The following is a 12,489-nucleotide window of genomic DNA, read 5'->3' as shown; positions in this document are numbered from 1 at the left end:
CATGTATAGGATTGTGCAGTTAGTGGATTATTAAACATCTAAGCAGGAGAACCAGTACTGCCAATGACTGTGGGAAATGGCAGTTGCATCCTCTGATAGTGATACGTAGGTGTTATTTAGAATAAAGAACCATGTTGCTGGGACAATCCACACAAGTAGGGGTCAGTATGCAACTGATACAGAGCAATTCCTTTAGTGAAAATGTAGCAAGTGCTGAAGAATATAGGTACAGTAAGGAGCCTAAAATAGACATTTTTTCTCTCTTGACTAAAACAAGCCCCAATGGCTGTCTTTATTCAGACCTTAGAATCATAGAATTCTAGTCCAACCCCCTGCAATGCAGGAATCTTTCACCCAAGTTTCATGCTCTATTGACTGAGCTTGTTCATGAGAAAAGCACAGAATTGAGTGGATTGAAATAAACATTAGCATTTGGGAGATACTTTGTGTATTGTGTTTCATTGCTTTTGCTGAAAGACAATGTTCCACTGCTCCCCAGACATTAAAGCACTGATTCTTAACTAATGTGCATGTGTGTCAATAGGGAAGTTGTGACAATTGTAAATACTAGCAGTCCTGTGTTCACATTTTTTTGTCGGGTTCTCTTATCAAACTAGTCCTGAGTCAATTATTTTCTGAAAGCTGTGTTCCTTCTTGTCTTAGAGGGGTCTTACAAAACATTAGCACAAAGTATATTCGTCCATACTTGCAAAACATGCGTAAAAACTACGTTTACTTGGGACAAGGGCTTAAATGCTCTCTTTTTCCAATGACATATCAGTCCCTGCCTAATCTAACATCAAAATCCCCCACTCAAGGAAAGTTGTTTGTAAGGAAAAATAAAATTGGGACAATATTTATTTATTCTGATCACAGGCCAAGGTGGTGCTATGCAGTTCCCAGGCAGTCACCCACCCAGGCGCTGACCAGACTCAGAGCTGCTTAGCCATCTGTATAATGCATGATGTTAGCATGGACTAAAATCCATTCCTGGGTGATATCTGAGCTAGACAAAAGCATATACAATTTCCACATTGAGATTGTATTTCTAACCCAGGATATTCACTGAGATTCACCAATGCTATTGGACAAATATAGCCCTCGGCTTGTTTTAAGCAATGTAGAAAATCAAAGCTTTCACATGATTTGGCCATTAGCAAGGCAAAATTAAGTGTGCTTTCATGGAAACAACACATGCTAGGGGAAAAAATCCATCTTTTCTCTTTCTCCTTCTCCAGTCAAGTAATAATGTAATGGTGTGTTGAATATTTTGATGGCTTTTGCTCATGAGGAATAATGATTAAATTAGTGAAGAATGGGATATGTTCTTGCCGCATTTCAGCCATTTTGTTAGGCTATGGCATGTCTCAAGTGATGTCTACTTAGCGGAAAGCAGCGCATGTTCTGGGAATTGTTGCTTCTGTAGCAGTTGGAGGGTTCAAAGGTGAAATGGAAGCAAGCATTCCATTCTAGAACCCTTGGGAAAGGGGAGGAAAGAAGGAGGGGAGGAAAGTTGGGCTAAGTAGGAAAAGTAAAGGCATGTGAGAGCAGGGAAGTATTAGATGCAATGTGTGAGAGGGGGAGATAGTAAAATTAAGTAAGACAAAGCCAGTCTTCTTCACTCTTTAGGGTGTAATCAGTGGTGGAAGGATGCACCAGTGGCAAAGAGCAAATACATTCTCAAAAAAAGAAAGTCAGTTGCAGCCTCTCTGGTCTATATTTGGAGATCATCTTATGCAGAAGTGGGCTGCAGATTCACTCCCCTACTTCACAAATTGGTGATAAGCAGAGTCAGCCGTACAGCACTATACGTAATGAACAGGGGCGCCGACTTATAAAAAATATTGGGGGGGCCCATACCGGGGTCCTGCCGCTGGTTCGCTCGGGTAGCCGGGAGAACGCAGTTCGAGGTGGCGGTGTTGGGGAGAGACCCTCGCTCAGGGCGCCACGAGACTTGGCGGCCGGCGGCCTATCTGGGGGGTTTTGGAGCGTATTTCGGCGGAGCGATTGGGGAGGAGGGGCTTGTTGCCGGATTCTTCAGCTGAGCCGGAGATCCGCTGCTGGGGGTCCCTGGGCCGAGTTGTGAGCACGGCCTGCTGAAGGGAGATCCAGCCGATTGCGCGACGGGGACGGCCGGGGCTCTCCGGCTAGGGCGCGCGGCTGGCTGGCTGGCGAGGGAGCAGGTGGGGAGGAGGCAGGGGTCCTCACTCTCTTAGGAAACGCACCCGCGCGCCCGATTGCCACGAAGTCCGAAGGGTGCGTGTGTGGAATTAAAAAGCAAAAACGAGATACGGGCAGGGCAGGCAAAGAGTTTTCTGCAAGAGGATGGAGGGCAGGTTGAAGAGAAAATCACTCAGGATGAGACAGTCAAATCAGCCATGATAAAATGGGCTCAGGATATTGGGTATAACATCATGTTTGAGGACTGGGAAAGGTTATGGACCACCGGAATGAAATTCACGGCATGTAATGCCTTGAAGGAAAATATTATGAAAATGATTTATAGGTGGTACATGACCCCAGTCAAGCTTGCAAAAATATATCACCTGTCTGATAATAAATGTTGGAAATGTAAGGAGGCTGAAGGGACATTCTTTCACCTCTGGTGGACTTGTCCAAAAGTGAAGGCCTTCTGGGAAATGATCTATAATGAATTAAAAAAGGTATTTAAGTATACCTTTCCCAAGAAACCAGAGGCCTTCCTCTTGGGCATTGTTGGCCAGAAAGTGTTAAAGAAGGATAGAACTTTCTTTATGTATGCAACTACAGCAACAAGAATACTTATCGCAAAATATTGGAAGACACAGGATTTGCCCACACTGGAAGAGTGGCAGACACAATTGATGGACTACATGGAACTGGCTGAAATGACTGGCAGAATCCGAGATTTGGGAGAAGAAACAACGGAAGAGGACTGGAAAAAATTTAAGGACTATTTACAAAAACAATATAAGTTGTATGAATGTTAAAAATTTACACGATTCGGAAACTATAGCTTCAGCAATTAGATTTGGGAAACAGGAAATTATATTTTAAGTAAGAAAAGGTCAAAATCTAAGGTATACTATGTTTAATTTAAGATATAAGTAACTGATGAAAAGTATGTTAAATTTAGAGGTATAGTATTTGAAAAGTACAAAATAAGGTACGAAACAAGGTAATAATTTGCTGATATCTTTATTATAAAGAATGCAGGGTAAGGGAGATGCGAGGAAGTCCAGTTAGTTATATAAAAAATGTGTTGAATGGTTGGTTTTCTTTTCTTCTTTTTCTTTTTTTCTTTTTCTTGTTCTTTTGCTTTTTTCTTCAGTGTATGTTTCTAACTTTGTATTTGAAAACTTAATAAAATATTTATAAAAAAAAGAAGAGAAAATCCTTTCGCTTTTCTGGGGCTCAGGGAAGTCTCAGAGCCGGAGGTTGGGGAAGGGACCCCCTTTGCTCTGCCCTCTTCTCCCGTCTTAGATTTGCATGGGGGTCCCCGCCCGAGCTTGCCTGGCCACCGGGCCACACAAGGGCCGCGCTCTACGCGGCGCACCTTGCTAGCCGCGCAGCTGTCCTCCGCGGCTGCGGAGCGGCCCTGCGCCGGTGCCCAGCCCCTCTGGGCGCCCGCTGCGCTGCCAATGACAAGCGGCCGACGTCGCGGGCGGGGAAGGCGTCGCTTTCTTTCCCGATCCTGCATCCTCCCAGTCTTCCAGCCCTTTTTTGGGTTGGAAGCTCGTCTCGTTCGCCCTTCTCCTTTCTTCACCCTGCGCGCAATTTTCCTCCCTCGTCTCCCTCCCCATTTCTCCTACCTTCCTGACTGACTGACTGACTCACCTGCTGACGGGCTTGGGCTCGGGCTCAGGCTCCGGGTCGGGCTCGGGCTCAGGGTCGGGCTCAGGCTCCGGGTCGGGCTCGGGCTCCGGGTCGGGCTCAGGCTCGGGCTCGGGCTCGGGCAGCCACAGCGTCGGCGGTGTTGGCGATCGGCGGCGCGGGGGGATGGCCCTCCCGGGGGAGCCGGCGCTGCTCAATGGGGTTGCCAAGGAGACAGGCCGGCCGCCCTCCTCCCCGGCCCGGCGCCCCCCGCCGCGCCGGTGCCCGTTATCGAGCTGGTGCGCGCCGGGCGCCCTATAAAAGCCGCGGACGCGCCCACCGCCGCCCGAGATTATTGGGGGGGCTGAGCCCCCCCAAACGAATTTTTGAGGGGGCTCGGGCCCCCTCAAGCCCCATTGAGTCGGCGCCTATGGTAATGAAAGACCTCCTGATATTGCTGGAATACAATCACCATCAACACTGACCAATAAGCCCATGTGTCTGAAAGCTAGCTCTAAAGATCATGTAATGTATGTGGTACAGTCCTCCCAGGACTTACCCACCTCAAATGAAACTACTATTCCATGTTTTCATGCTCACCCATGTCAAACACATTAATGCACATGGAAAGCTAAACACGCCGAGGATAAACTTTGTTCCATGCAGTGAGGTGGTTATTTCTTCCTTTCAGTCATAACATCTGAGCATATAATAAAACGTAAAATCTAGATTCAGCAAGTGAGTCCTGTCAATGGAAGCCCTAAGGGCTTCCACAATGGGGCTAGCTTCCCAGGGCACACTGCGAAATTGGCTCTCGGGGGGTTGGAAGAACCCTCAGAACAGCGCAGCAGGGGAGGAGAAGCTGCACTGTGCCATCTGGAAAGGCAAAAGGCTTGATGAAACAATTGCCTTAGCATTTACATTGATTGTGTGGCTACTTGGATCTCATGCGGCTATCGGTGATACAAAAGCAGTTGAAAATGGCTAGGCTGCAAACGTATCACATTAAATATTGGATTAATAGAGCAGAGTTTGGGCACTAGATATTAGTAATGAAATATCCACACAATCATGGGTTTTAATGGTTAAGTCGCCAAATGTTTAACCTCGAAAGCAAAAGCTCTATTTTCAGCAGCTTTCCCCCCATCCCATTCAATCTTGTACTTTGCAGGCTTTTTTAAAAAAAGAAAATGAGCTATTCTAATAAAACCCATAAACCTACAGTGTGGTCTAGTGGTAGTCAAAGAAGGCTTTCTTTACACACAAAGCTTCAATGTGTATCGGTCCCTAATTCAAATTTTGTTGTTAGGAAATCAATTTACCTATTTTTTAAGTGTCTGCTGTTAAGCTCAATAAAATCATAGCTGTTGAATACATAAATGGTTTGTGTCTTAATTATTGTGTCTTAAAATATCTAGTGTAGACATCCAAACACATTGTGATTTCTCCAAACACAACCAGGAATGTTAGGAAGCACTTACCATAATTGGCTCTATCTAACTAACCTAAGAAGGGCTTCCCATGTTATTCAAATTGCACCAAGGCTGAGTGTGATTCCTTCATTACATGGTGTGATCCTGCCATATTCAGAAGAAGAAAAACCTTTGGAGCTGCTTAAAAAAAAATTGAACAGATTGATTTTGAGCCAGTTGTGGATTTGATAATATTTTGTTGGACCAAGTATCACTAACTTAAGCCCCATTGATCTCAATAGGACTAAAGCATTACTAGCTTAGGCCGTAACCCTGATCTTATATCTCCCAAGTGCCTCAGGAAAAATGGGACATCCTGTTTTTCCATGCAAGATCATGGCAGTCTAACCCCCCCCCCCCCAAGATTTGAAAAACGTGTTTTGGGGCATCACATGCAATCACAGCCCTGAAAAAGCATTTTTGGGGGTTCAGAGCATAGTGCAGGTCACGTGACTCACCTGGATGATGCACGTCCTGGTTTTGGCTCTGGAAAAGTTGGACAATATGTAATCTTTGGTCAGCAGAAGTGGGATTTGATAGATTGCTGCATCCACAGCCCCAGCAGGGCAGGAGGAGGAGGAGGAGAAGAGAGCAAGGAGAAAATGCAACTCCCCATACTGCAGCAGCTCCTAGGTCTGATTGGGCCCATTGTCATCACGTGATGATAGCACAGTCTGCACAGGATCCTGCAGATCCTGTGTCTGCCCCTAAATGTCCCATGTCAGGAGTTTCCACTGGTGCTGGTAGCTTCTGCCTCCTGTTTGGCAGACGAGAGAACTTTCAGACAGCAATCGGAAAGTATTAATAGTTCTCTGATGGGCTGCTTCTTGTAAGACGATGTAGGGGCAAGGTGCTTAAAGACACCGTTGGATTGGGGCCCTTTGTGAAGTGCTCAAATACTAAAGGCAACAACATACTGCAAACTTCAGAAGTGGCAACTTTTGCAAATGTAGTGAAGCCTTCTTCCAGAACTTCAGAAAATTAAGGATTTTCCTGTTGAACCAGAAGACATGCTGTGTCTCTGATGAAAAACTGTATTGCAACTCTCCTAAACAGGAAATCTGTGACATTGAAATCACACTTTTTAAAAAGGACCCAGTGACCTCATTGTGGTGTAATCGCAGTGGCAGGACCATTGAATTGGCTGGGCCACTAAGCTTCCCATGGCTTGTGCCTCTCAGTAAGTGAGAGTGAAGCTCAGCATTCGGAAACCTGGTGCGCACTGCCGCCTGCCTGTCCCGATCTCTGCCACCATCCCTGTTGTCAGCCGCTGGGGAAGGGTGTGCATACAAGTGCTTATATTCTTGGAAATAGCATACAAAAATGCATTGTATGAGAGGAATCTGCTTGTTAGGCTGTATGTGCAAAATGTGCTTATTAGGAGAAATTTGCACTAAAATGCTGACAAATTTTCACGAGGGATTTTTTTAAAAATGCAGATTGCTAAGGAAAGGGGAGTAACTGGAAAAATGAGAAACCAAGTGGACAGATTTTGTCCATCCTTGCCTGGGAGTAAGTCCCATTGAATTCAATAGAGTAGACATGGTTAGGATTGCATTGTATGCCTGGATCTATCCAATGAGACATGTTTCTCTTGCCGATGGAATGAAGAAGGATAAGAAGTTCGGTTAAAACCTAACTGACATTTCACTTAAAGAAAAATCCTAAGGTTAACTCTCTAATACGATTAAGTTAGAAAGCTTATCTCATTGTAACAAGGGGACAGAGGAAGCTTGTTCCTGGACTACATTATTACTGCTCTGTCATGGATGATGTTACAGGCTATGTGTAGGATATATTATCCCAAATCTGCATAAACACCATACATTTAAAGCACATGGCTTCCCCCAAAGAACCCTGGGAGATGTAGTTTACCCACCACAGAGCTACATTCCCAGCACCCTTAACAAACTACAGTTCAGATTCATTGGGGGAAGTAATCTTTAAAAGTGCTTTAGAGGCAAGATGTGTACCCAGCCTTAGGCATATACACTTTGAAAAGATTGCATCTGTCACCCTATTGTTAGCACAAAAGTAGGGTTTCTCTTTAAAAATCCCTCGTAGTTTGTAAGATGCTACGTGAGTTCTTGAGGAGACAAGACATTTCAGCTAGCGTAGTATATTGCAGGAAGGGTGATCTGTGGCAACCCAGAGGTTGTTAGACTACAAGTCCCATCATGCCTGATCATTGGTCATGCTGGCAGGGAGTGATGGGAGTTAGAGTCCAACCACAGAGGTTCAGGTTCAGGGCTACAGGTTCCCCTCTCTTTTAAATTGAACTCTCTTCTGAGCAAAGCTGCCCAAAAATGGACTCTAAGGAGACTACAATCCCACGCACACTTGCTAGGAAGTAAAGACCTACTGATTTAAGTGGAAGTTCCAAGTAAAAATGATCAGGCTGTCAACCTCCAGGAAATGGGCAAAACCTTTTTTAAGTTCAAAACACTTTTATTAATTTAATTTCAATTCCAGTTTCAGACAACTGATAGTTTGATTCGCATATGGCTACATGGCTGCGACCCAATACACACTTATCTAGAAGTAAACCCAGTGGGGCTTACTTCAGAGTAGGCATGCATGGGATGGTGCAGCTGCTAAGTGCGTTTGAATTACGGTGAACGGTGGTTTGAATGATGATTGGAATTGTCATTGTGGCTTTATTGGTTTTATTGCATTTATTTTACTAATGTAACCCACCTAGGGCTTTCATGTGAGAGAAAAAGGCAGAAGAAAATCGGGAAAGGCAAAGAAATTTTCCAAACCTGAATCCCACGGCTTCTTGGGAACCAGCTGCAACCCGGTGGGTGCAGCTATTGGCTGGCTTTGGTGGGGTGACTGCACATTTGCATAAGTCCCAGTTCACAGGGGTTGACTTTAACCCTCCTGTCGTTTGGAGAAACAGTTATGTGACAGCACAAAGTCCAGCTGCCTTGACAGCTGGAGTGACCGCTCCATTTCAGCGATTATTATCTGCTCTTTATCAGCCAGATAACTAACCCAATAGGCCTTGTTTAAACACCTAACAACTGAAATCATGCCCAGTCTCGGTCAAGGAAAATTGATCTCCTGCTCCAACAGATAATGATGGTACAAGGGACAGTGCCACTGGAACTACCAGCACTGGAACTACCTTGCATTGGAACTACCTTGAGCATCTCAAGTGTTGGCCTGGTTTGTATCTTCCCAGCCTCCAAGCTCACACATGTTTTGAATTATTTACTTCCTTCTAAAGCTGTTTTTAGGTAGCACCTTTCAGCCCTTAAAAGGGTCTGAGGTGGCTTCCACTTACAAACAAAGCAAGCAATTTAGAGAATATTTAAAATTCCAAGAGCATGAAAACAGCACATTGAAAACAATCAGAAGCTCAGCAGGGAGAAAATAGGCACAAAACACATGGCAACATAGAATGGTTTCCACAGAACATCTAAAAGCTGTAAGAAAAGGAATCTCCCTAGAGTTGGAGTTCCACAACCTGGGTGCCAGAACCGAAAAAGCCCCATCATATGTCCCCGCAACTGCACCACTGAACATGTCACAACATGGAGCTTATTTCTTCTCCTAATACAGAATCTTCCATCCAGGTGGAAACTTGCTTCCTCTTTCCCTTACCGTTGTAATTAACATTGCGCTGTCCCATCTACCAGAGTTCTCCAGCTTGGAGGACATAAGGTACCCTGCTGTTGACCCCAGGGGCAGCACTCACTAGAGACAATGCAGCATTTGCCAGGCTGACCTCATGAGGAACAAAACTAGAATGCTGTTTGCAGGTAGGAGAAAGGAGGAGGGTTACAGTGAAGTACTAAGGCACTAGGATGGCCATGCCCTGGGTCTAGTGTTAAAGCCAAAGGTGCCGTCTCTGAGTCAATAGCTGGGCATCCTCCCTGTGCACTGTGAAGAGGCACAAGAGATTGGCTTCACAAGGCACATTTCAATTACTTCCTGTGCTGCACAGCTGAATCCATATTACTTTCCCCTTGCACAATAGTAATAAACTGACTAATGATTTCCCGATCCAACTCTACAATTCTGAATCTATTATTCCCCTTTCATAGCACTCAATATCAGCTGCCTGAGGTGGCTACCTCATTCTGCCCAGTGGCAGGGCCGGCCCTGGAAAAGGAAGCTCATTTACTTCCATTCTTTTCCTATGAGAGACTGAACAATGGATATCATTTAATTGTTCTTTGTCTTTGTTTTCAAGCAGTTTGTTATTTATTATGCCATTTCCCTCAAGAGGTTGCATTTCCCTCAAGAGCAGCCACAGCTGCCAAAGGTGTGGATTGCATTGCTTTTGGGCCTCTTGTGGGGAATGGGTTAAAGTGCTCGGTGTTATGTTCAAGGAAAAGATAAATCATTCAAAAGGGCCAATCACCTTTTGTTCTGGACTGAAAACTGGGTTTTGCTCAGCTTTGGAATAAAATGCCACACTTTGTGCCTTCTCCATTCATAAATGAATGTTCTTTTCTGCAAACAGAATCTTAGTTGAGGGCCAAGACAAGGCATACATAAAAAAAGACTCACAGGTTTTGAACACTCATTGTTCCTTCATGAATGTACCTGTGTCAATTTGCTCTGATACGCTACAGGCGCACGTATATCCAAAAGAGAACTAAAACACACATTCAAGGTTCGGTCTTTTTTAACATGTACACCTGTCTTGGCCTTCAGTTCACCCTAAATAGCAGCACCCATGCCTCTGTATCAAAGATGGCCATCGGGGAGTCTACAGGGAAACAATTTTGGTTTCTCTCAGTTCCCCATTTTCCCCAAGTTTAAGTTCAGTTCTTCATATTGCTGCATCAGTTTGCTGAATTTTTCAACAAAAAACATCAACAAATAAATTGTGAAACTTCATCAGTGACTGCCTACTCTACACTTTTTTTTGCCAGCCCTTCCCCCTAATAAAATCCATTTGTGTATGCTTTTCTCACTAACGTATGCATTTCATGCACAATTTCTCCTAAAATACACATTTTTGTACACAATATTGGAGAACAGCTTTGCAAATTTTGGAGAAGTGTGAATTTTGAAGGATAACTCTGTTTAAGTTCACATATTGTTTCAGGAAGTAACAATTACATACGTTTTCATTAAAATGCAACCCAAACTGAATTTCTCCTCGATCAGTTTTTGCCAGGCTGGAGCCTCCCAGATGTTATGGACTCCAACCCATCCATCCCAGCCAGAGAAGTCTGCTCTAGACTGAGCTAGGAAATGCTACACTTACAGATTTTTCCAAATGCAGAAGCAATCCTGGAGCTGGACTTAATTTGTTAGCAGTAGCTACTGCTGAACCAAACTCTTCAGGGTTCTCTTTCCTTCCTCAGACCCCTCCCACCCGTCACCATATGTTAAACTTCAAGCTTTACTTCCCTGTTACTTCCTTGTAATGCAAATCTCTGGTCTGCGTCTCCAGGGGCAACCTGACCTATTTTTACAAAGCTTGCCTTCTTTCGAATCTATTTGAGACAGGGAGGCCCGGGTCGCACCAGGCAGTTGTGGAAGATTAGTGTCAGTGATTACATCCAGACCCGAAATCCCACTTAGAACTGACATTAAGTACTCATGTGTGAATACACACACAGACACAAATATATATTATGCTCTCAGAATACAAAGCAAATCTCTTCAGATACAATATTATCACACATAGGTCAAAAACAAATCAACAGCATCTCTTCTCAGCCTGCACGAATAAGCACAGGTGAATTTCATCCTGTGGCTGTGACCTACTGTGCCTCCCCTGCAACCACAGCCAAAGGTGAAGAAGCCCAACATTGGCATAACAGAGATGACACTGGGGGGAAAGACCCTCCCAAACTGAATCTACAGGTATGAAATAGGAACGGCAAGACATGCATTTATAAATTTAACCCTGATACTACTTCATCTTCTGTGTCCAGTTACTTAACCTTTCTTTGCAATTTGAGAACTATTTTATTTCATGGCAAAAAAAGGAATGTGTGTTTGTATGGATTGTAGCATTTTGTTTTTTAAATCCGTATTATTGAGCTTAAAAGTCAGCAACATCATCTAACCTCCCCTCAGACAAATCAGAATGAATGCTTATTAAATAGCCAGCATTGTCTAACCTCCCCACAAACTTTGTGCAAATAAATTTGGATGGATACTCCTATTCTTTTATCTGCTCTGGTTTGCCAGAAGCGGCTTAGTCATGCTGGCCACATGACCCGGAAAAACTGTCTGCGGACAAACGCCAGCTCCCTTAGCCTGTAAAACCAAGATGAGTGCCGCAACCCCAGAGTCATCCGTGACTGGACTTAACAGTCAGGGGTCCCTTTACCTTTTTACTTGCATATTAAGTTTCTTTGGGTGAAACGGTGAGATATATATTTAGTAAAATAAATAAATAAATAATGTTGGATTACATTAGGGCTTAGTCCCCAGAAAAGTGGCTATAGGATTGCTGACTGAGAGGCCATTTTGTTGTCCATGAATGCGTCTAATTTTTTCAAATGCAACACAAATCACATCCCATGAGTTCCATTGCCTAAATGTAAATGCTATCTGTTTCAGATACCGTATTTTGCGCCCCATAAGACGCTCCGGCCCATAAGACGCACCTAGTTTTTTGGGGGGGAAATAAAGAAAAAAAATTTTATTTCCCCCCCCAGGTGCGGGGCTGGAAGAACCAGGTCGGGGAACAGTGGGAAGGCACGCTCTGCCTCCCCGCTGTCCCCCGAGCTTGTGGGGCTGGCGATGGGGAGAAGTGCACCAGTCCCGCGATGGCAGGCAGCTCTGTGCCGCCATCCCGAGCGGGACGGGACTTAGCGCCCCGCTCGGGATAGCGGCGTAGACCTGCCTGCGGTCCCGCGACGGCAGGCAGATCTCTGCCGCCATCCCGAGCGGGGCGGGACTTAGCGCACCGCTCGGGATGGCGGCGTAGACCTGCCTGCAGTCCCGCGACGGCAGGCAGATCTCTGCCGCCATCCCGAGCGGGGCGGGACTTAGCGCACCGCTCGGGATGGCGGCGTAGACCTGCCTGCGGTCCCGCGACGGCAGGCAGATCTCTGCCGCCCTCCCGAGCGGGGCGGGACTTAGCGCACCGCTCGGGATGGCGGCGCAGAGCTGCCCTGGTCCCAGGAGCGCAGGCAGCTCTGCAGGGCCACCGGGAGCGGGGCGGAGCTTCTCCCCCGGCTCCCGGTGGCCGGGCAGAGCTGCGCTGGTCCCAGGAGCGCAGGCAGCTCTGCAGGGCCACCGGGAG

The 12,489-nt window shown here is 45.6% G+C and overlaps 1 long non-coding RNA gene across 1 annotated transcript; it reads left to right on the top strand.

Annotated features, from left to right (window-relative positions):
• The first annotated feature begins 4,238 nt into the window (after positions 1-4,238).
• On the top strand, positions 4,239-5,172 carry LOC308584705. Its single transcript, XR_014006982.1, has 2 exons — positions 4,239-4,613; positions 4,649-5,172. It is a non-coding gene; the product is annotated as an uncharacterized lncRNA (long non-coding RNA).
• The last annotated feature ends 7,317 nt before the right edge of the window (positions 5,173-12,489 follow it).

Source organism: Podarcis bocagei, assembly GCF_964188305.1.
Source record: "Podarcis bocagei genome assembly, chromosome: 1".
Taxonomy (NCBI): domain Eukaryota; kingdom Metazoa; phylum Chordata; class Lepidosauria; order Squamata; family Lacertidae; genus Podarcis; species Podarcis bocagei.
This window is presented reverse-complemented; position numbering and strand designations above follow the sequence as displayed.